Source organism: Ambystoma mexicanum, chromosome 4p (genome assembly GCF_040938575.1).
Source record: "Ambystoma mexicanum isolate Mex_15411 chromosome 4p, UKY_AmexF1_1, whole genome shotgun sequence".
NCBI lineage: Eukaryota > Metazoa > Chordata > Amphibia > Caudata > Ambystomatidae > Ambystoma > Ambystoma mexicanum.
In genome coordinates this window covers 547,259,771-547,282,562 of record NC_090927.1, presented here as the reverse complement: position 1 = coordinate 547,282,562, position 22,792 = coordinate 547,259,771, and the positions used below count along the sequence as shown (strand labels likewise).

Below are 22,792 nucleotides of genomic sequence, written 5' to 3'. Positions count from 1 at the left end.
AAGAGCTTTGACACTGTATCACGGCCGTTCCTGTCCAGGTGCTGACTAATTAGGGTTTTGGACCCAGATTCATATCTTGGGTGAAGCTGCTCTATATACACTCATATGCCTGTGTGCACACAAACGGTTGTGACTCCCCCAAAATTGCAGTTACGTGGGGGCACCAGACAGGGGGGCCCATTCTCCCCACTGTGATTTGCACTGGCAATTGAGCGGCTGGCAGGACAAGATACAGGCTGAACAGAGTTGAGCAGGCATAATGATAGGGGGGGGGGCGGGTAGTCATATGACTGTATGCTGATGAGATACTATTGAACCTACTGGTCAGAGCCATAAAAGAAAACACAGGCATCAATGGAGCATGCCAACCATAATATCAAGGAAACAGCACATACATGGTTAAGACGGAGAGCGAGCGCAGATCTCTGCACGCCAATGAACGATTACCAGACCATGCAAAGATTGCAGGAAATGTACAGCAGGGAATGACAAATACCAAGTAAGTGATTGTCAATACCTCAGCTGATGGAGATGAGCAGTCACCAACAGATTGCAGGATCTGAAAGTAGGCGTTTGAAAGCAGAATTTCTCATCAATACAGAATCTATGCTACATCGAGCATAACGCAGCACTTGTGTTCGTTATAATGTGGTTACCATGGTAGCAGGCCGACAGGGTAGTAAACACAGAATAAGTGCCAACCGCCTTCAGAGCCTATTGACAGACTGGAGATAATGTGATGGAAATACATACAATGCGATGCTGAGTTGTTTTCTAAAACTTCATCTGGAAGTAGTTGACGTTTGGGGCTGGGCACAAAGCACATCCCAACCCCTCTATTTAGGATGTACATCGTTGGAAGCGTGCTATGTTGCTTACTGAAAGTTCCGAACAGGAAAACGTGCAATGGTCGTTTCTAAACTTACATACCAGAGTTCACAAGATTAAGTAATTGCCTCTACCTTATAACAACAGGGTTTCTCAATCAAGCATTGATTTCGAGCGGGTGATTCGTAGCTGGCAACTCCTGGTGTCAGAAAGATTTCATCTTTGGATACACGTGCCCCCTTAGCCATCCTACCGGCTGAAATCCCATATACAGGACACGATTGTCAGTAAATGTGCAGCCGTCGCGAATCACTGTCAGAATTCAGTCAATTCTTTCCTCAGTCTGTTGACTGACCCACGGAATTAGCTGAAACGTCATATATTCAGCGGGATAAAACGGCCAATCATGTCAGCTCTCATGCTGGGTGTAAACACTGATAAATGTGAGGATGGTAAGTGGGCTGGTGCTGGCAAGGGGTTTGGATGTCGCTACACAAGGTCATCAGCTCTTCAGCGGTGTACTCTGCAGTGATTAGGAAAAAAACAAAATCACCCTACATCCCCCAGACAGCTAAGTGATCAACGGAGTGTTTAGCCGGTACCAAGTGTGAGTCTACAGGGGAGTTAGGAGGGTATTTACATTGTTGTGCTCATTGCTTGCAAGCATTTCGGTGGTGTTTGACCATGAACGTTGGTAGCATTGGCGTTTATGTTTCCCTCTCTGCTATGGAGATGGGGTTCATTGTTTCTTTGGCTGGTGTTGTTTTCACATTTGTTCTCTCTGTAATGTCGTGTTCACAGAATTTAACCCTGGTCTATCCTCCAAGACTGCGCTGCATTATCAGTTAAAAAGCCAAATTAAGGAAGATCAGAGAGATATGTTCACTAATTGCACAATGTGATTTCACATTACCCTGAGAAAATTGCCCCCTGCCAATGGCTATTTTAAAAGTGATATCTGTTTGAATAGCCTCCATTTGCCTCATACCACTTTGCATTACCAGAGACACATTCCACAGGCCTCGTGGCCCTATAACATTGCCCCTCCACATGCAAATGTACATTTCCCACAGAAAAGGGCAGCATGCCACTGCCCATGTTGGTACTTTTCCCAGATTTCCAATGCTGCATCAGCGTACCCCAGTAAAATGCCCCATCTATCTTTGCCCCCGATTTCCTGAAGCTTCTGATTTACACAACTCCTGCAGACAGACAGACTACCATAACCACAAATCCAGGCTTCTATAACTTGTAACCTTCCCTTCCACTGTCCTATTGCTTCCTAGCAAGGTGTGAGCTTTATAAACTCAAACACAATACAACACACACACACCTACTGGTTCTTCTATTGCTGAAGTCCTGGTAGCACAGGTTGAAAGCAGGGAAAGGGTTAAATGACTTCTATCCCTTAGTACAGCCTCCCAAATAGTCATCAGTGAAGCTCCTGCTTTAATTATTTGGATCAGCAAACATGATGGCCCACCGCTAATCAACAAACAGCATGTGCAAGATGTGTTTATTCACAGACACAGCCAGTATTGCCTCCGTGCCAGGCTCACGCCGAGCTGGGTGCCACAGAATAAGCTGCTCAGTTGCAGGGGTTTTGGACTGTTCTGCTGCCAGCTCATGGACCAAGCCACCAAGTCGAAGGAAGGAGGATGAGCTGCAGCCAACCCACAAAAGAATGGCATTATCAACAAGTACAAGCAGTCCAACCACAGCCCTCATGCTCAAACGATTTGCTCTCCATTGCTCAGACCAGGTCCTCTTCACGAGTAGAGTTAGAAGGTTGTCATTCTAACAAGTGCCCCCATATTTTTTATAGAATGTGAGAAACAACAATACAAATGGGTAACAAAATAAAACGGAAAGCCAAGAAAGTTCTTTCTGCCCCTTTTCACTCGGAGATGAGAATGGTGGGTCTTGCAGGCTATCCAGAAAGTGATAACAGGTCTGGATTCCTAGTAGAAGGGGATTCTAAAGGAAAGGGGCCTCCATGATGAGTCTACCATTGCCCTGGCTCTTGCAGACTGTGTCAGAGAATACCAGTAGATAGTGACATTGTGAGTGTAGAGCGCTAGTGGAGCATACCATCGTATTTGTCAGTAAACTATACAATCACAATTCCGGTAAAGCTCTTAAAGTCCAGTCTAAATATGAGAATGGTACCTTTCTCCCTGACAAGGAGAGAGTGCAGTGATCAACTGACATTTATTGTATTTTATTTTTCATAGCACAAACGTAGCTTGAAAGCAGCAGAGTGCTTTACAACCTGTGGAAGCCGGCATTTGGCTTTTTTGGACAGTAGCCCAGTACTATAGGCGTATGGGCATAAAAACGTGGATTTAGTCATGCAGGGAGTATTAACGGAAGAGTAACATTTGTAGTGTTTTCCGGAACTAGGAATGGTAGGGGTGTTCCAAGCCTACAGCAGGAGAGAGATTCAGAAGGTTGGGGCATGGTAGGGGAAGGCATGTTTGAGGGTCGTCTCTTTGAGGGCTAGCTTTGATTGTAACCTTTCGTCTGTTTAATAGTTTGTAGCTAGTAGTAGTGGTAATTAAAGTGATATAGGTTGTGTTGTAGAAACATGAGGGGTGTGTGCCTGGTGAGCAAGAGTTCTGCCATTTTGGATTAGCCCTTGCTGGGAATAGCAGCTTTTTGGTAGTTAGAAAATTAGGTCAGCCATTGGAACTTTTGCTATGCTCATTTAATTAATTTAATTAGAGTTTATGCATCCCCCCTCCCCAACGAACGATCAGACAGCCAAGGGAAGAAGGGAGACGTGCAGCACAGATAGCAAGTTAATTGTGTTAGGTCGAGCAACGCACAGGAGTTGGGAATGGAATGTTGGTTTCAGACGATAACATTAGTGCTACAGCTGTGAAGGACAAATGTTATGAGAACAGGGCCTGGTATTGGGCACTTCCAGGACATTTATTTTTATTTACTTGTATTGAGCCGATAGCTCGCAAGCATCGAGTCGCAACAAAGAGACACTAGACATAGGCACGTACAAAACTAAGAAAAAATAACACAGGACACTTGGTATGACCAAACAGGAAACACAGTCTGCCTAACTAAACTATTGGGGTTGGGTTTACTTAAACAAATGAGTTTTCAGGTTTTTTTCTCGAAATGATAGTTATTTGGACTCTAGTCTCAGGTTTAATGGTAGTTTGTTGCATTTAGCTGCCACGGCTGTAGGGAATGCTATACCCAGTCCGTTGGAGCGCTTGTGAGGTGCAACAGTAATAGTACCCAAGGCCGATGATCTTAATGCTCGTCCTGGTGCTTAATGGGGGGTCTTAGATTTAAGATAGGCGGTGCTTTCCCGTGAAGACATTTGCGGACCAGAGTCAACGCCTTAAATTGTACTCTATCTTCCACCTTTAACCAATGCAACGCCCTTCTGGTATACTAATGTGCTCAGACTTGGATTTTTGTTTGACTATCCTAACAGTGTTTTTCTGGATTTGTTGATATTTGGCAATGCAATGCTTGTTTGCACCTAACATAAGTACATTTACGTAATCCAAATGCAAGAGTATGGTTGCTCTTGCTATGGTAGCGCAGTAGTGGCACTGTGCACCTGGCTACCCTCTGTCCCAGGGCCCAGGTACCTGCTCACCCTGCCACCCTCCTGCACTGCCTCCTGGCCACCCCTTGCACTGGGGACTGTATCTGTACCCTTACAGCACCCCCCCATTTTCTTCTTTTTCTGCACTTATCAGACTTACCCAGTCTGCTGCCTTAAACACAGTACTTGCCACTTGCAGGCTGCACCACCGCTGTTTACTGCCTCCATTTTCTATTTATTTTTATTTATTATTATTTATCTGCTCTCCACTGCTCCGCACTTTCCACTCCCCCCCCTTCCATGCACTTTTTCCCTTTCCCATGCACTTGCGCGTTCTCAATGTCACTGGGCCTAGTAAGATCGTTGTTTTGTTGTGTTCTCCCCTGTTCTCCTCCCTTGCCTAGTCGCAATCTGCAACACTTGTGTACGAGTGAGATACAAATAAAATATCATATCATATCATAATTCTCTTTACTCAAAAAGTGTTTGATGGCTCTCAAAAGCCTAAGGTAGTAGGAGCAGTGTTTACTCACATATTGGGCTTGGGCATCCCCAATGTTTTTACCTTACCCACTACCTGGATGTGGGTGTCTTTGATAAGGAAGGACTCGTATTGAGGGGTCAGTTTGGCCCTGGCTTGGTGGGACCCGAAAACAATCAACTCAGTTTTCTTGCCATTCAGGCACATCCACTTTTGATCCATCCAGGATTCAATTACATTGTATAATGTTACTATGTTGCTATCCTTCACATAGTCCCCGCTTAACTCTACCACCAGCTGAGTATCGTCAGCATAGTTGGTGAAGTAAGCGTTGGGGTTATCCAGGACTAGGCACAGGAATCGCAGGTATAAATTAAAGAGCAGCAGTGATATGTCATTTTCGTAGGAGAATTTGTCTCCCCTATGCACTTTAGATTTCCTATCTGTTAAGAATGAGGTTATCCAGCTGGTTGCCTGCTTAGTGCAGTTGGCTACTTTCTGCAGTGCTTGCTTGAGCAAATCGTGGTCCAAGAGGTCAAATGTAGCGTTTAGATCAAGGAGAATAAGAAAACCTGTATTCCACTTATCTAGTATGCTCAGCATGTGAGTCTGAAGATCGAGCATGGCCATCTCCGTGATGTGTGCTGCACGGAATCCTGATTGTTGCTGGTGGAGTATCTTGTTGGCCTCAATGTATGCCTGCAGTTGCGCCGTGGCTACTTTGTCCATGACCTTCAGGATGAAATTACAGTTGGTTATAGGCCTTACGTTTTTTGGGTCTCTTGGGTCGAGATTAGGTTTCTTCACCAGTGGGGTAATAGTTACCTTTTTTATGCAGCTAGGCACTGCTTGGTCCCGAAAGGAGGCGTAGACCATTCTCTTAAGGGTGAAAATATCAGCATTATCCAGGATTATTTTGGAGTGCAATATGTTCTCCGCACACGAGGTTGGCTTCATTGAGGATAAGATTTTTAACACATCTTCTGAAGTGATATCCTTGAAACTGAGTGCTTCCTTACTGTTAGCATTTGCTTCAATGGGCTGGTCACATTTAGCCTTATTGGTTTGGGCACTTGTTATCAGTTGCCTAGCTTTAAGGATCTTATTGGAAAATGCTGGCTGAGCCTCATCACAATCATCCTGGGAAGGAACGAATGTAGGCATAAGTGCTATGGGCTTTTCAATCGATTTCAGGATGTCAAAGAGTTTGCTGGTCACATTAGTGGCAGACGATATTTCCTCGTTAAAATAGTTTTTCTTTGCCTCTCTGATGCTTTATTTGTAGGATTTCTCACTTTCCCTCCAGTGTTCCTTATTGGTTACTAAGGGGTTTTCTAGCCATCTATTTTCGCTTCTCCTTTTTTCTTTCTTCAACTCGGTAAGTTCAGAATTGAACCAATTTTGGTTACTGTTGGATCTGACTAATTTAGACAATAATGGTGCCTTCAGGTCCACCAACCTCTTAACATGGTGGGACAAACTTGTATTTATGATGTCACAGGCGTCCTCTTCCTTATGTTCATTCATGATTTCATTCATGCATTGCTCCAAGTGAGTCCTTTCTATTTTTCTGTAGTTCTGGCATTGCACCTTCTTGGACCCATTGGTCTTTTTTTTTTGTTTAGGGTATAACAAAGTCAAGAGGAAAGATACTCTACAGTGGTCTGTCCAGCTACATGGCATTTTATTATAGCAACTTGTCTCTAGGTTGTGCGTTACAACCCAGTCCAGTCGATTGTCATTTGCGATGGTGGGATCAGAGTTCATGACTTGATAATAAATATTGTCCAGTGCCTTCACAAGGCCGATGGCTTCTTTATCCTTAAAATTCCCTTGCCATCGATTGAAATCACCCAACACCAAAGTGGCTGTATTTGGTCCCTTCAGGAGGTTGAGTTGCTGGGTGAGTTCCTCATTGAATTCAGTTGTTAAAGAGGGTGGTCTGTACACTAGGATTATGTTGAGACTGCTATTGTCTGATGGTGTGTGTTTCAAGTGTAGGACTTTGCATCCCATGCTCAGTATTGGCCAGAAACATGTGGATGCAGACCCCCCCTTGCCCCAACTCTCTATTTGTATACTAGATAGAGTATCCCTCTGGGACTGCAGTAGCACATGTGGATCCAATAGGATCCTCAGCAGGTCTCTGTGATGCATGTTATATCCAATTTTTCTTCCAGAATAAGATCATGATACATATTACGTGTTTGTTTAAAGAACAAATATTCGGTAAACAGATCTTGAGATCCGTCCCTGTACTTTTTTTTGGCGGTGTGGTTGGACAGAGTGGTTTATAAGCATTAGTTGGTTTTATCTTTTTTGAAGGTTTGTTCATTTCTGGGAGCTGTACTCTAGTGGGCTGTTCCCTATGCGTAATACAGTAGGTGGTTTCATGAGGCCGAGACCTGTCTTTCTCCATGGCCTGAATTGCAATATGTTGAATTGTTTCCATGCGCTGGACTCCCCGAAGTTCGGACAGGAGCTCCCATATGATGTGAATCCCCATACTTACTGTTGCAACAATGCTAGCCTACCTGGAAGAAGAGAGCCTGAGGTTCGGGACATCGGCGCCGCGGAAGGCTAGGACCAGCGAAGAGCGGCTTGGCTGTAGAAGCGCCGGGATTGAAGTGCCTGATGTTTCTATTTATGTCAAGCCGGGACTTCTGGGTCCCGTAGTCTAGGTGGGTGTGGCAGTAGTGCTGAAGTCTCCCACAACTCACAGTTAACTGGGAGAGAAGTACAGAGCTAGAGCTCTAAAGCACAATTTGCTCAACCGTGCTGATAATTACATCCTACCATCTAGAAGGGTTTCAGAATTAGCACTCAAAATTATTGCGCGTAGCAGAACAAATAAAGAAACACAACCGCTTTCAAAATTCACGGTGTGTGTGTTCTGCTGAAGAATGCCATAAACAATCACAACGACAAAACAATTGCACAAATGTTCAATGCAGTTCAAATTTGTACTAAGACAAATGATGCTCAAATTAAATATACCTCTAACAAAAAGCAGTTATCGCGAGCAGCGCATTACATGCTGTTGTCAAGGCAGTTGTCAAGACGACAGAAACGAGCCCTACTCGACACAGAGCTAGTTTTTGGAGTACTAATGCCCCCATTGAGAAGTGGCCGGTCCAATTGAACTACAGGTGTTTGAGCAAATGGACTAAATAAATATGAGAAATTCATTCCTAAGAATGGTGCCTCGACTGTGTTTTTTAGGAAGTACCCAGTTCCCAAGAGAAATAGAGTAGGAGGCCAGCTAGGGGGCAACATGTTCTCAGATGGGAGTAGCAAGAGGTGATGCCAAAAGAGTTCAGCTGCAAGGTCAAAGAAACCATTCAGGAGTGCTAAATTGTCTGGATTTATGAGGCAGCCTTTGTATTACCAGGCAGGGTTGACCTCATTATTCACACTAGCTCCCCAATTGGGTCCTCTCTGGGGTATGCACATCACAGGTTGGCCAAAATGACCTTAGTCAATAAGGAAAGCTCATTGTTGCAACCAAGTACCTGAATGTAGTGCACCAATCACATCCCAGTGTTTTCCGCTGAATGCACAATTAGGTCATTTTGTAAGGGGGGTGTATTTAGATATACCTGTCCAATGGGGTAGAAAAATATAGGTGATGTTTAGATTATTGTATAGGTGTTAGCCAATGGGGAATGTGCGCTATGTTGTATCTGATACATTTTGCTTATGCTAATGATGTAACTTGAAATAGGCATATTGAGCGTGGTTTCAGTTTTCAGTTTCACGAGACTGACTGACACTCCCGGAAATATTTGCAAGTAATAAACCTTTGTTTTTCTTTGGAAACTGTGCACATTTTTTTGACCCCATGTGGAGTGATTTTTTTCGCTATCAGATTTTGGGTTTACCCTACACAGTGAAGCTTGCAAAGGGAGAAAGGTGTGGTTGAATTTGCAAGTGACTTTAATGAGGTGGGCTGTTAAATGGTGTACAGCCTTGATGGGTGGAAAATGTGTGGCTGGATGAGTCCGGTTAAGAGGGCATTTCCCTCATCAATGTGGGTGCCTGAATCACTTTTATGGAAGCCATTCAGGGGAGTGAAGAGCTTGATTTTATGGAGTCTGGTCAACTGTAGCCAGGCTGCTATGTGATTTTGGAAGGCGAGGCTGCTGCCGACAATGCATTTTGCTGAGTCCGACAGCTGCAGGGTGAACCCTTTTCCTTTTGCATATCATCAAGCAAAGTTTGGACGTGTTGTTGTTTGGCAGGGAGCCGATGAGGATGAATTTGATTTTGGTGGGGTTAGGCTCAAGGTAGATATTCGACATCCAAGTTTCCAAGGTAGCCAGGCACTCATGTAGGAGGGTAATGTTGCAATGAAGGTGCTGATTCAGCATCAGGCAGAAGGGCGCACCTACCAACTGCTGGAATAATGGGGCGGATGGGGACACCCCCAAGGGAGGGACACAGGATCACTGCAGGCTGTACCCAGGCTCAGGGACCAAGTCTGTAGGGAAACAAGGAGGGACACTCTGTATACATCACAATATGAATGCAAAGAATCCTGAGGCGTAGAGCTTTCACAGCAAGCCAGATTGAACAAACGGCAAACCCGACATGGCTGAGGGGTGGGGGAAGCTGACCTCTGGTAGCTCGTCTCCAGCCGACCGCCATCGCTGGAAACAGCACTAGGAGGGTTCTTTCCAATGTGTACAGGATACCCACAATGAGCAAGAGGAGAGTGATGCAGGGGAACATGTTACATGCTTTATATGCAGAAATAAGGGGCATTTCACAAGCACTTGCAGCATTGCAAATGCAACATTTCCGAGGTCATTTTACAGGGGCACAGTAGTAAGGCACACCTGCATGAGATTTGAATGCAATTGCAAGACCATTGGATACCTATTGTCACAGATGGATCAAGGAATACTCTGAGAGGCTAATTTTCTATAAAAACGTAATTTGATGGCTGGGAGCCATTACATTTTCACAGTAACGTAAGCGGCTCCCTGTCACCAGATTTTCATCATTTGCACAAGAGTGCACGCTGCCCTTTGCCCTTCGCATTTGCACTCTGCAGTACAAAGAGAGTAAACACTGCTTGACATACTGGCATGCCAGGCAGCGTTTACTTTTGTTTGTGAACGCCGCTTGGCATGCTTGCATGGCAAGTGGCGCTCACAGATGAAAACCTCCCGACATGCTCGCACACCTGCGAGGATTTAATTTCAACTGGGAACACTGCTTAACATGTGCACGCATGGTAAGCAGGGCTCCCAATTGAAATTAAAGCCTCCCCGACGTGGCAGCATGTCGGGGAGGGTTTTGTTTCAATTGTACATGGCAGGGAGCATGTACATTGGATCCCTATGGGGTATGGTTCTCCAGCATCTGTGCCAGCAGGACAATCCATGCTAGCACAAATGCTGGAAATTTGTATGGCAGAGAGGAAAGAATCGGCATAAATGTAAGTTGCATTCGGCCCCTCCTCTCTTCCATACAAGTGCTTGAAAATGAGCCATGTCATGAATGAAAGGCGTTAAAGCCTCACTCAAGGCTTTCACGCCTTCCATTCACGTTACAGGTCAATTGAAAATGAGCCCCTAAGTCTCAGAGATGATCCAAGCATTTGTATTAAATAATTTTCAAGGCCTCTAGAGCCATCCCTCTCTCTCATCTGCCGATAGATCGCTTGTCTCTTGGTCTGCCACCTTGTCCTTCTCTGGCCTGCCCGAACAACCCATAACTTTCTGCCTTCTGGACTCTGCCTCTGGACTCCCTTTTAAAACCATGCCTATCCTCTGGTTGTTTTGCAATCCCTGGCAAATCTGACACCGTGTTCCACAACCTGGTGGTTTTCTGTCTTCTGGGTGATCTTCTCTTGTTTATATGGTTTTAATGAATAACAGAAAACTTGGCCAGCACTTGGGGTCAGAGTCATGGGGTGATTCAAATTGGTATGGCGCATATATAGAAAGACATTTGGGGAGGGCCCATAACCCATCGAACTTCCGCCATCCCCCTTAAGGGTAGGTCTGGCTCTGGATTCCTCCCTGGTAAACCTCCCACCCAAGAATGAGAGGGGTTCCCATCTCTTCCTAACAAGGTCATGGTACTAACTTTGTGGCACACCTTCGCCCCTTTCTGCTATATCCTCCCACGCTCCTTGACCACTGGTTGACTTACCTCCCGATCCATTTGAAAGACTTTGATTTTTCTACACCCTGGAGGCATAGGTCCAATAAGAGGAAATCCATTCTGGCATTGCGATTGTTGGAATCGTGATGTCCCTTTTTGATATTTGGAGTGTCATGTTGGCTTGATGTTATAGATCCATGTCTCCATAAACACATAGTATCTGGGTCAATCCTACTAACTAATTCATCAAGAGGGATCATATCATCCTGGACCGTGGTTTTCTTACTCCAGGAATCTAGGAGGTCCTTGGAGGGAATTCTGTAAACCACCATGGAGAGATGAACTCTGTGGTCTGTCTCCCCCGTTGTGCACACTGTCCATGCCCCTGGCCGTTACTTGTCCTCCTGTAACAGATGTGAGAGATATTCTGGATGAACCACTCCCTCTCTCCATTCTGTTTGATATTCTGTCTCCAGATGAGAGCTTGCAGCCATATGGAGAAGTTCAATTCCTATCAGCTCCTCTTTGAGTTTCTTGGGGCAAAATTGGGCCAGTTAGCAAGGTTTCCTGCACACATAATAATCTTGGGGCTGGGTAAAGGTCTGGTTTTCAACCAGTCAATTGGAGAAGGGGTCCTCGGCTTAGTCTCAGGGGTGGTTGGGATGGTAGGGCTGGGTCTCTATATAGTTGGACTCTCGTCCATCCCTCATGCCACTGGTATTGTATCACTGGGTTTCTTGGGTCCCCAACTGGCTTCTCAAGCATACATGGCTCTTATGTGGGTATTAGCTGTTTAAATGGCCTCTTGCAAAGTGGGTTCATGGAGCTGCCATGTAACCTTCTGTAAATAACTTGATAGGGCATCTATGAGTTGCTCCAGAACCAGCATGTCTTTTACTTCTTCATTTTTTTTATCAGCCAGCCAGCTATTGAGTATGCCCCATACTCGATTAGACAGTTGGCGGGGCATTTATTTTTGCCATAGGTGATGAAGCTGAAATCAGTAATGCTCTCTGTCTTGTTCTAATCTCTCTAGAATCATCCTCTTCAGGTCTTCATAGGGAATTCTCCTATCGGGTTTGAGGGCTTGAAATACTTGTTGGACTTCTCCAGTTAGTACGAGGGCAATGTATAAGTATCTAGCCCAATGAACATGGTGCTGTTTCGGAGATCCTATCGAAATGCATAAAAAGGCTGCAGGATCTTCACCAATTCTGAGTTTTTGTAGGCTCACCAAAGGTGTTGTAGGTTGCTCTATTATTTCAGAAACCATGCCCTGGAACATTGCTTCTTGAGGTAGTCGACTGATATCCAGTTGGCCATCCACCAAGTTTCTCAGTAGGTGCTCCATATAGGTGTTACTTGGTTCTCGAAAGCAGGGGTCTCTTCAAGACTGGAAGCTACTACTACTTTTCCTTTCTTGCCTGAGCTGGAAGGGCTCTCCCACTGCTGACAAACAGGGCTGGCAAAGAAAGTTTCTGTAGCTCGCTTCTACCACCTCGGGTCCTTCTCCAGGCTGGTTGTCTCTTTAGCCTATAATATTTGATCCAACATGCTTCTATTTGTCCCGCTTGCCAGGACAGTGTATTTTTCCTGTCTACTGGTCTCAACAGCACTAGGTTCTGACCCAGCAGACTCCCAGTAATCCTCAGCTTCTTTTAGCACTAGATTGAGAGTTAGGAATTCTAGCTCTACTCCTATTTCCCAATCTCTTGATCTAAGAACTTGGCGCTTGCAGCCACTCAAGAGTCTCTGGCATCAGAATTCTCTTATGTTCTCATGGCATAGGGTGCCTGCATTCCGGGGGCCTGAGGAATCCCGCAATGACACCATGAGTCACAGGTGGTTCAAGGAATACTCAGTCTGAGAGACTTTTCAAGGATTTTTATTGAATAATTTCCAGGGCCGTCCCTCTCTCTCGCTCATCTAGAAATCACCAATCCTCCCTAGCGTAGGTGCCCCTTCTCCTCATGTTAGCATATACTGAATATTGAGCCCCTATTGTCTAGGTACCAACTTATGCTGAATGTGAAAACCTAAACGCCAAATGCCTTATCTCTCTAACTTTCCTCATGCAATTTCTAGACTGACCCTACACTACCCAGTGGTTATTTGATACATAGGGGATAATGGGCTGTGCCTTTCAGACATTTTTCCTGATTGGGTCTTTTTTTTATCATGCCCATGCACTCCTTCCTCTCTCACTCTCTGATGATATTCCCCACTTCCTACACTCCTCCTTTCAACTCCACATGCTTCCCTTTCTTACTCCCTGTAACTTTATTCTCTGTCCCTTCATTGCCTTTCACTCCTTCTAAACCTTGCTTCCACTCTTTGATATACTGCTACCTCTACTATACTACTACTCCCTCCTCCACACCACTACACCCTCCTCTGCATTACTGCTCTTTCCTCTCTACCACTGCTCCCTCCGGCACACCACTACTACACACCTCCCTGCTCCACATTACTACTCTTCCATACTGCTACTACTACTACCACCACTGTACCCCACCTTAAACTCAGATACCCTCCTTTCACTCACACAAGCCCTTCACATTCACTCCCTACACTCCCTCTCCTAATCACACTTATCAGACTTTCACATATAATCACAATGCAAATCACTTGCACTCACTAACCAATGCAGCACCTGCTCCAAAAATCACCTCCACATTCCACTCCATCTTCCTTTCACCGGCCACTCTATTCCTGCACCATCTCTTGCTGTGACCTCACTGGAACAACTTCCTGCTTCCTGGGGTCTATTTCTATCGCTCCCTGTCAATGCTCTAGTTGGTCTTGTGAGAAACCTGAGGGTATCCTCACACCTACTCCCCTTGGATCCTCTGCTCAGGTGGTCAGTGAAAGGCCATTGCTTTTGGATCCTGGCCCTGGGGGTGGAGATGTGAGGGAGGAGCACCTGGGTGGAGCAACTTGGGGAATGGGGAGAAGATATCTGCAGGCAAGACATGGTATCACCCCCTTTTCTGGTGAGAACCAGACTTACCCTCCACCTGCCTTTATAGGCTGTTGTAAACCATCTCCCCTCAATTTCCCACATTCAGACCATTATAGTACTGGAACGAGGAAGAGGCGACTAAGAGTAGTACACACTAACAGGTCATTGCACCACTCTGGTACTGAGATGAGGAAGAGGCCTGAGAAGTGTTGCGAGAGTCAGGCATGTCCCAATAACTCTGGTCAGGCAAGTGAAACCAGGTGTTCACACCTGCAACCTGTTGAATGGTTGCAGGTGTATAAAAAGAGACAAAAGCAGCAGCAAAGGGAACCAGCTGGGCCAGGAAGCACCGCCATCCGGGCTGGAGCAGACAGAATATGGACCAGTGAAAAGGATGCTGACAGTAGAGAAGCTAGGAAGATGCTGGGGCCATTGTGGGCCGCAGGAGGCTCTGGATCTGTGCAATGCCCATTGCCTTGTATTCCCCATTGGGAGTGGGGAACACAGAGATGCTGCAGACCGCTGCAGGAAGAGCTGGAGAGAGAGAGAGCACTGCTCAGCAGAGCTCCTTGGGAGTGAGAGAGGAGCGACCGAGATCCAAGGAGCGAAACCAGAGCACCCGGAAGAGCATACAGTGAGTGAGTGACAGGAAAGGTTCACTCAGGGCGGGGCACTCCAGGGGCATGGTGTGGGTGATGGTGAATGCCGTTCATGCAAGAACACATGATAAAGAGGTCTGGAGACCACAGAGTGAACTACTGAATACCAAACACATTGCAAGCATGTAATGAGTTTTTGAATACTGATAAATGGGAGACCAAAACCTGAGCTATTGAAGATCAAACAAGTTAACAAGCACGTAATAAGTTTTGAATACAGCACTGAAGAAAAAGATATGAGAATATTGCACGAATGAAGCAGAAAGTGATGAGCATTTGCAAATGAAATTAATTTAAAGATACAGCATTTGCAAACAAGTGAAAAGAGTCAGAAAAAAAACACTATTGAATAGTGCGAAAGCAAGGTGGTAATGAGGAGAAATACCACAATGGAAAGTGTGTGAAAGTAACATGTTGATAAAGGGCAAAAAGCCATTAAAGTGAATCAGAAGAATAAGTGGGCTTAGAACACAAATGCAGAAAGGAAACCTGTGTTGTCAAGGAAGTCTGATGAGAGAGAATGAACTGTTGTAAAGTGCCAAGGGTTATCAGTTGCATGACCTGTGTGATGGGTGGACCGTGTGGTCTGACAACTGCGCCTAGACCGAGGAATCTTTCTTGGAGTAAACCAAGAGAAGTCAAGAGGCTGGGGCTGGTCAGCCTAAAGTTGCTCAAGTAATGGAAAAAAAAAGGCAAACTACATAAATTGATTTGACTGTGAATTTGAAGCCCGAAGAACTGTGTTGAACTTGTGGAAGGGAACCCTGAGGCCATTTTGTTGGAACTGTCTTGACTTGGGTAAGGGAGCCTGAAGCACGCCTGGAGCTGGAAGAAGCTCTGAACTTTAGTTTGAACACTGTTTCTTTGGTTGCTGGCATCCCTACACATTGTTTAGCTTTAGTTGTGAGGGCAAGCATAGGTGTTGGACACAGACAGACTTTTGTTGAACTTACTGACTCAGCCTATCCTTAGTTCATTTAGGTAGGGAAATCCCACCTTAGTATAGGGAAAGTTAGACCTTACACCATCCTGACATTTGAGTTAATAAAGACTTTTTATTTGTACGTTGAATCTGTTGTCTGTGTCTTGCTTCATAATGCCTTCACAGTCTGCTGCCCCTGCCAATCTGGCCCTGTCTTCCCCACCCTGAAGGTGTTACATTCAACAAAGCTTTCATATAGCACTTTGAGCCCTCCCCTTTCTCCGTGCAGGGCCGCTGTGGAACACAAATTGCAGTTTGTGTGGTACAGTGTCTAAGTTCATGTCAGGGGGACTCACTTAGCTACCCTAATGTACATTCAGCCTCTCTGTTTGGTGGGGTTTTGCTGTATGTCCCTGGTGGTCTAGGATGGCCACCTCAGTCTAACTGCCACATATGTACGAGCTCTGGCTCCTTGTTCTGTTGCTTCCCTTCACCCGGAGGTGTCTGTAAGCCACTCATGTAGGGCTCCTGACAGGGGAGCAGGGTCCCTGGCTTTCTTCCCATTAGCTCCCTCTCTCTGGCAGGATTTTTAGATGGATTTGCATGGGGCGCTGATGGTTTTCTGTCTTGTGGGTGGTCTTCTGCCATGTCTGTGGTTTCTATGAAAAAAAACAGAAAACCTGACCAGCACTTCGTGTCAAAGACATGGGGTGATGCACATTTGTACTACACATATGCAGACTGCCACTTGGGGAAGGGACCAGAATTGGGACCCTCCCAACTGTCACTGCCCCCCTTTGGGGTAGGATTGGCTCTGGATTCGTCCCCTGTAAGGCCTCCCATCCCAGGCTGAGGTGTGTTGCCATCCCCTCTTGACAAGGTCAGGGTACAGGCAGGTTCCAATGTAAATACTGGATGCAAAGTGTAATTTGCAGGCAGCATTTGTTTTTACAAAACAGAGAGCAAAATGAAAAAGTAAAAGCAATTTTCCCTGTTTTTACTCTTTCATTCTCCACTCCGTTTAGGAAATGTCGACAGTTGTGTGCACCAGCATGTGAGTGCTAATGTTAATAAACCCCTGATTTAAAAAAAAAAAACTTTTGTAAAATGACCCCCTTTGTGTTATTCCATCGGTTGTTCTCCATTACCTCTTGGCTTTCCTGTGAACCAGCTTGATGAGAATCTTTATTCAACATAAATATTTACCATAAGTTATGACTACTGTAAGGGTGCAGAGGTACGGGTTTGACACATTTGTGGCATAGCGAATAGCAAAGACATTCATTGTGGTATAAAAGTAAAGAAAAGATAACCTTTTCACCCTATTTCTAAGAGGGTTTCCCTGCCTCAACTAAAAATACTTTGGAATCTGTTAGGAAGTCCACCGTCCTGTGTCAAAAACCTATTTCCTTCCCTTACACTATGAATGAAACTAAACAACTGAGGCGGTTTCAATAGTTCAAAACTGATACTGGGCCTCATTACGACCCAGGCGGAGGACCATGGTGCTGTTAGCACCATGGTGCATGCCGGAGTCCGCCATGGCGGAATGGGGAATTACCACCCCATTCCGAGGCTGGCGGGGCGGTAATTCCCCATGCCGCCATGGCCCTTCCCCATTCCCATTTTTGCCCCATAGGGCTCAATGGGAATGGGGAAGGCGCTAAGTACGGTGCCGCAAATTGCGGCACTGTACTTAGCACCAAGTTCCCTTTGCGGGTCCCTACTTTAACGGCTGGTAACACCAGCCGTTAAAGACGGGTCCCGCAAGGGACCTCGTAATTAGGCGCTAATAGGTTAACGGAGCCGCAGCCTTTTACGGCGCCGTTAACCCATTAGCGCCTGGGTCGTAATGAGGCCCACTGTGTTTTAAGGGAATGCCTCCCTGCCCCAGGTTACATGTTTGTTCTGAAGCAACTTAAAAGTTCCAGATTCACCAGTTTCTTAAAGTACAGTTCACAGGAAATGCCTCTTGTGGGTCATTGCTCGTTTCATTATGTTATCCTTGGGATGTGACTTTCTTCAGTCTCCCTGACGAGGGGAGCAACTTCCTCCCCTCTGGCCCCAGTTCACAATGTAAGGGGGATGTCTCCCTCCCGCCTAACCCTTCTCAGGGTTTTGGTAGCTCAAGTCTCTGTAGGGGAATGTCTCAGTTTCCATAGCGTTGCTCGGTTTCTCAGACAATTCAGTGCTTGATGGGGAATGTCTCCCTTCCCCGGCCTTGCTCAGGCTTATCAGACAGTTCAATATTGGTGGGGGAATACATCCCTTCTGCTGGCCCTCTACCCAGGCTTCTCACACAACACAATGATTTATGGGGGAATGTCTCCCTTCCCCTGGCCTTGCCCAGTCTTTTTGGAAAGTTCGTAATGGCAGGGGGGAATGACCTCTCATTCCTGGTCTTTCTCAGCTTTCGTTAGGCACAGTCAACCTGGTACACTACCCTGCCAGGTACTGTGACTGTGAAGAAGAATGATGATCTTTCTTCCTCTTATGGGTGCAGATCCCAACCTCGCCGCACTTGCTTGACTTTCCTCCTTGATAGACTTAGTTCACTCTCCTGCCAAGTGCTATTGTCTGACGCAAGGTATGACAAAGTCTCTCTACTTGGTCAGGGTCCCAGACCCTGTATTCTTGGCTTCGTTCTCCGCTTTGGGCTTTCCACCACCTTCTCAGGGCCCCAGCGACATTCCTTTTCACATGGTCTGTGATCGGCCTGGGTCTTCCTTGATGCCTGCGATCAGTCGTAGGACTTCCCAGAATCTAGTGGTCTTCTTTCTGTCTGCAGCGGCTCTGCAGTTGCAAGCTTTCTTTGAGCAGCACAGTTCTCCCTTCTCGATCTGCCCAGGTTTTCGAAACACCTAGAACTTCTCTCTCTGGGGTTGTGGAGCAGATCCCCCACTCAGAACCAGGCCTCAACCTTCCTGCTCCCTTCTCGGCGTCCCAGTCCATTTTATTCCTTCCTTGACCATGCTGGCTCTTGCGGTTCCTCCAGTGAGTATCAGACAATTTGTGTAGTCCTTTCTTCCCTTTTTGTATCCTTAGAGGGTTCGTATTGACTGGAACGCGCACCTTGATTCTCAGCAGTTCTTCTTTGTCCTAGTACCAAAATGATTACTCTCTATTGGGTTAGGTTGATTTTTCTTTGTCTCAGTTTTATCATGCATTCCATATGGGTAGTCCCTACTGTTACTCGTCTCAGTATGTCTCACAAGGATCGGGTCTTCTTTTCTACAAACACATAAGGGGATCATTGCAAGTTTGGCCAGGTGGGAAAAATGTGACAGTAATTCCATTACCGCCACTTTTCCCGCACTGCCAAATTACAAGTTGGCCGGTCGGGTGGCCTGATTTGCCTCCAGCCAAGAGATGGAGGAAAGTCAGGCACCCCCACTGGCAAAAAACTGCTGGTATTACCGGCATCAGTATTACTGGTGCCGGTACTACCGACAATCCCCCATGAAGTACCATGGAGTACCATGGACTCCATGGAATGGGGATTAACCTACCATTGCAGCACTTGTAATAAGCCAGGAATTCTGGCAGATCAGGTGGCGGTAATGATATTACCGTTTCATGGTATCCCACCGGATTCACCGGTGGGATACCACCTAACTTATAACAGGGCGATCCAGACATGGACCCCTTGCTCACTGTTCTTAGAGAGGCAACAGTTTCACCTCACTGATGATGCCCAACAAGGCTGAAACACGTGTATGGGGTTACTGATGGTACTCTTGTTCAGAGGAGAATTGCCTAGCATTTCTGCGCTGGACTGCCCCTGGGCAGGACAAAGGCTGATATGCAGGGAAATTTCTTCTCTGTGAAAGGGACAGTGAGCTAAAGACTTGGTAGAGTCTCTCCCAGGGGTTATTCTCCCAAGAACGAGTCAATGGGCTGTGTTCGTGCTGGTAGAGAGATTCCCAGACCCCCCTTTGTTTTGAATAAATTAACTTTGGGTTTCACCCTAAGTTAACAGGGCGATCCAGACGTGCACCCCTTGCTCACTGTTCTTAGAGAGGCAACAGTTTCACCTCACTGATGATGCCCAACAAGGCTGAAACACGTGTATGGGGTTACTGATGGTACTCTTGTTCAGAGGAGAATTGCCTAGCATTTCGGCGCTGGACTGCCCCTGGGCAGGACAAAGGCTGATATGCAGGGAAATGTCTTCTCTGTGAAAGGGACAGTGAGCTTAAGACTTGGTAGAGTCTCTCCCAGGGGTTATTCACCCAAGAACAAGTCAATGGGCTGTGTTCGTGCTGGTAGAGAGATTCCCAGACCCCCCTTTGTTTTGAATAAATTAACTTTGGGTTTCACCCTAAGTTAACAGGGCGATCCAGACGTGGACCCCTTGCTCACTGTTCTTAGAGAGGCAACGGTTTCACCTCACTGATGATGCCCAACAAGGCTGAAACACGTGTATGGGGTTACTGATGGTACTCTTGTTCAGAGGAGAATTGCCTAGCATTTCGGCGCTGGACTGCCCCTGGGCAGGACAAAGGCTGATATGCAGGGAAATTTCTTCTCTGTGAAAGGGACAGTGGGCTAAAGACTTGGTAGAGTCTCTCCCAGGGGTTATTCACCCAAGAACAAGTCAATGGGCTGTGTTCGTGCTGGTAGAGAGATTCCCAGACCCCCCTTTGTTTTGAACTTATAATGAGGCCCAAGGAAACGTTGGGAACTACAGAGGTTTGTGTAGGGTAAGAGGATGAGGGAGGTAGAGATGGAGTATGTAGATACCATGTTCTCCCAAAATAGCCGTCACTGGTCCCATAGAGGGGTTTCCATCCCCATGAGATCCTCCCGCTGAGTACTACCCCCAGGGGGACTATTCGGTAGTGGCCTCACCTCCCTGGCCTCATGGGGCGGGGCTCCCGCCATGGAAGCAGCAACAATACCCTGGGATTCATCAAACTACATAGAGAAAACAAAACAATTTTAAGAAGACCAAAATTCAGTAATACTAAGAAAGACCGAAAACAATGTGTTATATATGTTTAGACAGGATATGCAACTATCACTAGGGTTCAGAATGAATTGCCTCCTGCAACACAAATTCACAGTACTGAGTCAGATAGTAGGCGCTCAAGAAAATGCTTCTTTAAATAAAGATGGCTTTATGAGGTGTATAAGAAGTTCACTTTTTACTGACGGACATCATGGGAAGTAAGGTGCCCTCTAAATTATTGTTAATTTCAAAGTCGGCGAAAGAGATCAGGTGCTGATGAAGCGGCAAAGTCCCAGAAAAAAGCAAATCAAGTGAAGTTGAGATAGCAGACAGGTTCTAGGAGCAAATTCTTGGTGCCACAATCCGTGAATTATTGTTCGAAATGCAAATAAAATATTGAAGGTTATTACTTACATGCCAAGGATTATTATGAGCTCAAGTGCATCCAATGTTCCACTGTGGCTGTCTTTTTAACCTAATGTAATGGTATCAACCTAACTAGGGGCAATTATCATGGGTTAAGGGAAATTAGGTGCCATTATAGCCCACATATGCAGGCACTAATGCTCGTAGCACCCAGCTGCAGGATCAGGGATATATGTTTTGATGATTGCTATCAAGATTATGCATTGGACGGTAGGCACTCAGCGTGCGCAGAAGAACTCAATTATACAAAAAGACAAAAGTCTTTCTAACTATGGCTATCATGGAAATGGATAAGAAGACTAATTACCACTTATATCTGGCAGGAGCAGTAAAGACCCCGCTTAATCTTTGATAATTTCAAAGCCAATGAAGGAGAAGATAAGGGGACATGTCAGAGTTAAAGTAATACTCTGAAAGTGGGGAGCATAGGGACGACATTGCAAACCAAGGTGAGGTAAGATGCAGTGCTCAGGGGGGAGAAACCAGAGTCAGCCTGCATAGGTTTAAGTTGAAATGCAAATAATATATCAGCATTTATCACCTGCATTCCAATTATCCTGATTGGATGATAAGCACTGTGACGAATCCCGAGATGTCGTCACTTCTCCCCAAAAGATCCCCTTCCCATGAGACCAGGGTGGTGAGGCCGCTACCCGATAGTCCCCTTGGGGGTGGTACTTAGATGGAGGATTTCATGGAAAGATAATTAATTCACCCATGCCATACACACACCCTCAGTCATTAGACCCCTCTTCTAGCACTAACTCCCATGGTGTGATTAGACCCATGTACTTCTGTATGATGAGATTAGACCCATCTACTCCTGTAACATCTGTGAGGTTAACATAATCAAAGGTACTGGGACGAAGAAGATCTGTGAGAGCCCTAAGGGTTTGCCTGACCCAATACTGGCACAAAGTGGCCCCTAGGAGGAATAAGGAAGGACATGACTGCCCCCACTGCAGGTGTGGATGTTGCGCCAGGGTGGAGCCTACAGAATAAAGAGGAAACGAAAGAAGGATTTCTTGTCTTCGGTTCGCGACAAACCCACGAGTTTTGAATTGAGCCCAGAGAAGAACGAGACTGAGCTGTGGACTCAGGCAAGCAGCTTTGGAAGTCCCGAGGAGGTCATGCGGGAAGCAACCTCCCCGACCACTCCTAAAGAACCGGGTGGTAGTGCAGCCTTGAGAAGCTGGAAGCAGAAAAGCAAACCGCATACCTGAGCAGCTAACGAACCGAGGGAGAAGGAACGCTGGTGCTGCCATATAGAGCCCAATTCCAGGAAAAACTACCCAACCCTGGGTGCAGGTAAGGGGAAATTGGGGAGGACCGGTAGAGATGCAGGGCAGCTGGAAGAGGGCCCTACATCAAAGAGGCACTTCCTCTGGCCAGTGGTATTACAAAAACTACTGGCTTCCAGAGGGAGATCGGGGGCCCAAACCGAAAAGTGAGACATCTCCCTTGCATCAGTACTTAGCAAGAGTGTGAGCCAAGGGAGCTGAACCAAATGGTTAGACCCTGGGACCCAAAACAAAAAGCGAGGCATCTCCCTTGCATCAGTATATGACAAGAGCATGAGCCAAGGGAGCTGAACCAAAGAGTGAGAGAGGGATCTGGGACCGAAACTGAGAAGTGAGGCATCTCCCTGACATCAGTACTTGGCGAGAGAGTAAGCCAAGAGAGCTGAACTGAAGAGCAAGAGAAACAGAGGTCTGGGACCCACATGAGGAAGCTATGTATCTTCTTCATGGTCCCACTTAGCAGGAGAGTGACCCAAGTGGGCCAAACCGAATAGAGAGAGAAGCCAGGGCTGAGGACCCGAAATGAGCAAACAGCACAAGTCATCTTCCGAGTTGCAGTACTTGGTAAAGA

At 46.2% G+C, this 22,792-nt stretch overlaps 1 protein-coding gene across 2 annotated transcripts in view; it reads right to left on the bottom strand.

The window, feature by feature from the left end:
- ARHGEF10 (Rho guanine nucleotide exchange factor 10) overlaps window positions 1–22,792 on the bottom strand; it is a 1,326,864-nt gene that overhangs the window by 197,715 nt on the left and 1,106,357 nt on the right. The gene's annotated exons all lie outside the window — the stretch shown is intronic.